Genomic DNA, 5000 nt, shown 5'->3' with positions numbered 1-5000 from the left:
GCAGGGGGAAATGGTGAGAATGTACAGGGTTTAGGGTTTAGGGTTTAGGGTTTAGGGTTTAGGGCTTAGGGTTTAGGGTTTAGGGTTTAGGGTTTTCGCGTTGGGCAGTCCCCCTAGTTTGATACGACTTTGCGTGTGGGAGGCTTGTGGCGCCCAGCTCTCTGCGTCCCATTCGTCCTACATCCTAGGGTTTAGGGTTTAGGGTTTAGGGTTTAGGGTTTAGGGTTTGTGCAGGTCCCCGAACTGCTGCTGCTCGCCAAATGCTGCGGCCTTGTTGGCTCTGTAGTAGAAGGCCGAGTCTATTTAGATGAACTTCGCCTTCTTGTAGAAAACTCTTTAAAGAAGTTGGGGGGCCCCGAGGGGGCCCCCGGGGGGCCCCCCGGGGGGGCCCCCGGGGGGGCCCCCCCCAAGGGGGCCCCGGGGGGGGCCCCCGGGGGAGCCCCCCCCAAGGAGGCCCCCGGGGGGGCCCCCTCCAAGGGGGCCCCCCCCAAGGGGGCCCCTTCCATGCCTCCTGCCAAGGGGGCCCCCGCGGGGGCCCCCAAGGCAGCTCCTGCTGCAGCTTCTGTCGTGCGCAAACCCTAAACCCTTAACGCCAAACCCTAGACCCTCAGCGCCAAACCCTAAACCCTCAACGCCAAACCCTAAACCCTCAGCATTAAGCCCGAGTTAATCGCGCAGAAGCGCAGCTGTGAGCTACAGACAGCCGCAGCCCCGCAGGCACGGTCCACCGTCTCCGGGGCTAAGGGTTTAGGGTTTAGGGTTTAGGGTTTAGGGTTTAGGGTTTAGGGTTTCGTGTGCAGGGCCCCTTCATATCCTGCGAGCCGCACGTGCTGGCGTCTATAGTAGCTTCTGTTGCAGAGCTGTGTTCTCTGTACCGCTTGCCGGAGCTTTCGAAGACTTATTTCCAGCAGTAAACCCTAAACCCTAATCCCTTAAACCCTAAGCCCTAAACCCTAAACCCTAAACCCTAACCCCCGCCGCTGCTCGCGCTTCCTCCCCGCTGCTCAGCTTGCCTCCCGCCCCCCCCTCGCTGCCCAGTGCTCCGCGCGCAGCTCGGGCCCGCGCCTAGGTTTTAGGGTTTAGGGTTTAGGGTTTAGGGTTTAGGGTTTAGGGTTTAGGGTTTGCGGCGCAGCTACGTGGCTCTGTGCCGCCGCGTGCACGCGGGAAACCCCCTGGCGGTTTCGGACGCCCTCGGAGTTGCTGCTTTATTTCTTTTTCGCCAAAACCTCTTTTCCGACTGTCTCCCCGTGCTGCAGGAGATGCTGCTGCTGCGGCAGCAGCAGCTGGGAGACGCAGAAGCAGCAAACCCTAATCCGCGGGTTGCAGACGTTTACGCGAACCTCGGACTCGTCTTCAGGCTCCTAGGCAACCCTAAACCCTAAACCCTAAACCCTAAACCCTAAACCCTAACTCTGAGCCCTAGCCGTGGGCAGGGCGGCGCCGCCGCCGGCGGGGCGCCGCGGACGCTCGCGGTGCGCGGGAGTCGCCGCGCGCCTAGGGTTTAGGGTTTAGGGTTTAGGGTTTGGGGTTTAGGGTTTAGGGTTTGCTGCAGGAAGGCCTGCTGATGCGTTTCCAAACATTCTCACTGCGCTGGACATGCGCATGCGGATTCACCAGAACAGGGACTGCGAGCCGGTCCAGGTCAGGGCTTAGGGTTTAGGGTTTAGGGTTTAGGGTTTAGGGTTTAGGGTTTAGGGTTTAGGGTTTGGGGCAGAGAAGTCCCGGGCTCCTGATTGGCTGTTTCCACTAATGGTCGCTTACCAAAGTCGGTGGCTTTCCGGCGGCGCGCGCCCCTCGTGAAGCCAGGCCCTCGGGCCGGGGGTTTAGGGTTTAGGGTTTAGGGTTTAGGGTTTAGGGTTTAGGGTTTGCTGCAGGACCTGGTGCTGGCGCTGGGCTGCGTCCAGCACCAGGGCGGCCGCCTCAGAGAAGCCCTCGAGGCCTATAAAGAGGTTTATTTTTTCCGCAGCAAAACCCTCGGCCCGCAGCACCCGGACACTTTGACTGTGCAGCAGCTGCTTTCCATGGTAAACCCTAAACCCTAAACCCTAAACCCTAAACCCTAAACCCCAAGCCCCGAGCCCGAAGCCGGGAGCCCTAGGGGCGGCGCTGCGCGGGGCTGCGGCGGGGCGCCGCGGCGGCCGCGCTGGGGGCTTCGCGGCCGAGCCGCAGGGTTTAGGGTTTAGGGTTTAGGGTTTAGGGTTTAGGGTTTAGGGTTTGCGCAGCTGGAGGCGGACTTGTTTCGCGCGGTGGAGCGCAAGGAGCTGCAGCGCAGCAGCAGCAAAGAGCTGCTGCCGCTTTTTGACTTCGAAGAACTTCAAGAAAAAAAAATAAAATCTTTTGAAGATCTTCCGAGCAGTTTCCGCCAGCCCCTCGCGCCTTCTCTCGAGGCCTACAAGCGCCAGCAAACCGCCGAGGGTTCGCGCCAAACCCTTTTTTAGGGTTTAGGGTTTGGGGTTTAGGGTTTGGGGTTTAGGGTTTGGGGTTTGGGGTTTGGGGTTTGGGCTTGGGGGGGAACGCGGCTTCGGGCTCGCGCGCAGCAGGGCCCGCGGCTAGGGTTTAGGGTCTAGGGTTTAGGGTTTAGGGTTTAGGGTTTAGGGTTTAGGGTTTGGGCGTAGGGTTTTACTGGTCGAAGAAGTTCGGGGCCTTTCACTCGGTGGCGAGGACTAAAGCCCTTTATGGAGATGAGTGGAAGTCTATGATGATTCCCTCTTGCGCAGTTTTGCCTTACGTTTCCGTGGAGGTCACAGGTGCAAACCCTAAACCCTAAACCCTAAACCCTAAACCCTAAACCCTAGGCCGTAAGCCCTAGGCGCGGGGCGTTTGCGGGGGTGCTGGGGCGCGGGGGCGGCGCGAGGGTTTGGGGTTTGGGGCGGGGCGGGGGAGGCGGGCGCGCGGGTTTAGGGTTTAGGGTTTAGGGTTTAGGGTTTAGGGTTTAGGGTTTGCGCAGGGCCGGACACGCTGGAGCTGGCTGCTGCGTTTGAGTTTCAAGAGAGTCTGAGCACGGAGCGGCCGCTGCTGCCGGTGGTGAACGTGCCGCTGCTGCAGCAGGGTTTGCTAACCCTAATTCAGGGTTTGCCGCTGATGACTCTAAACCCTAGCGCCGAGGGTTTGCTGCAGGCCTGGGGCCTCAAACCCCCGCGGGTTTCTCCCCAAGGAGAAGTCCTTTCTTTGGAAACTCGTCTAAACCCTCAAGTCTCTCTTTTTATTCCTTTAGTTGACGAAACCACCGGAGAGCCTCTCAAGGGTTTCTTCGACAAACCCTTGCTGCTGCCAAACCCTGCAGTGCTGCAGGGTTTGCTGCTGCCCCAGGCTCTCCAGCAGCAGCAGCAGCAGCAGCAGCAAACCCTCGCCCCCGCCTCCAAAACCCCCGGTAACTGCCAACCCCCGAGCTCGAGGGTTTAGGGTTTTGCGGGGCCTAGGGTTTAGCGGGGTCTAGGGTTTGGCGGGGTTTAGGGTTTGGCGGGGTTTAGGGTTTAGCAGGGTTTGGCGGTTAGCGGGGTGTAGGGTTTAGCAGGGTTTAGGGTTTACCAGGGTTTAGGGTTTACCAGGGCTTGCTGGGTCTTGAGGGCTCGGGCTTTACTGCTGGGGCGTCAGCTTTATTAGGGTTTAGGGTTTGCTCAGGCTCAGCGTCTGGGGTTTAGGCTGTGAGGGTTTAGGGTTTAGGGTTTATTGGGGTTGAGGCTTTAGGCCCAAGCAGTGGGGGCTCACGGCTAGAGATATACGCTCCAGGGTTTAGGGTTTAGGGTTTAGGGTTTAGGGTTTGGCGCTCGTTTGTGTCCAGGCAAAATTGTCACGGCCAGCGGCATTCAAATCAGCAAGGGCAAAGCGCGGATCTCTAAAGGTAAACCCTAAACCCTAAACCCTAAACCCTAAACCCTAAACCCTTTGGCGGCGAAGCTAGCAGACAGCCGCAAAGAACAAAGCTTCAGGGCTTTACACTAGCAGCCGCAGGCTTCAGGGTTCAGGGTTTAGTGTTTATTGTTTAGGGTTTAGGGTTTGGGGTTTAGGGTTTAGGGTTTAGGGTTTAGGGTTTACGGTGCTTTCGCAGCAAGCATCAGCAGCAAAATAAAAGCCCCTCCCCCAGCTGGCGGCGGCCCGAAGACTTTGCGGATTCAAGTAGCAGCAGAACCTGCTGCTGCTCCGGTTGACTTTTGCAGCTGCAGCAGCAGCAGCAGCAGCAGCAGCAGCAGCAGCGAGCAGCAGCTGCACCCAGATGAGGCGTGCGAACACGAACACGCGCAGCAGCAGCAACAGCAGCAGCAGCAGCAGCTGAAGCAGCGCCGCCAGATGCTGCAGCAGCAGCAGCAGAAGCGAAAGCAGCAAGAGCATAAAGAGCACCAACAGCAGCAGAAACAGGAGCAACAGGAGCAGCAGCAGCAGCAAGAACAGCAGCTGCAGCAGCAACAGCCAAGACGGCCAGTACAGAAGCAGCAGCTGCTGCAGCAACAAGTACAGCAGCAGCAGCAACAACGACAACTGCAAAGGGAGCAGCAGGAGCAGCGCAAAAAGCAGCAAGTAGAGCAGCAGCAGCAGCAGCAGCAGCAGCAGCAGCAGCAGCAGCAGCAGCGGGCCGCCCCGCCACAGGAGCCCCAGCGGCTTCGGGTTTCTGAAGGTGCCCAGAGAGCCCCTGCTGCTGCTCATAGACCTCGTGCTGCTGCTGCTGCTGCTGCTGCTGCTGCTGATGCTGCTGCTGCTTGTAACAGCTCCCCCTCTCTCAAGGCCAGCCCTGCTGCTCGTGCTGCAGCTGCACCTGCTGCTGCTGCTGCTGCTGGTGCTTCTATCCGGCGGCGTTCTATTAAGGCGAGCGTTGCTGCTGCTGCTGCTCCTGGAGCTGCTGCTGGAGCTGCTACTGCTGCTGCAGCAGCTGCTACTGCTGCTGCAGCAGCAGCTGCTGCTGGGGCGTCTAGTGCAGCTCGGGTTGTGGACAGAGCAGCAGCTGCTGCTGCGACTGGAACTCGAACAGCCGCAGCAGCAACGCCAACTGCAGCAGCAGCAGCAGC

Source organism: Eimeria necatrix, genomic scaffold, assembly GCF_000499385.1.
Source record: "Eimeria necatrix Houghton genomic scaffold, Enh_scaff792, whole genome shotgun sequence".
Lineage (NCBI taxonomy): Eukaryota > Apicomplexa > Conoidasida > Eucoccidiorida > Eimeriidae > Eimeria > Eimeria necatrix.
The sequence above is the reverse complement of the archived record's forward strand: the minus strand, read 5'-3'. Positions refer to the sequence as shown.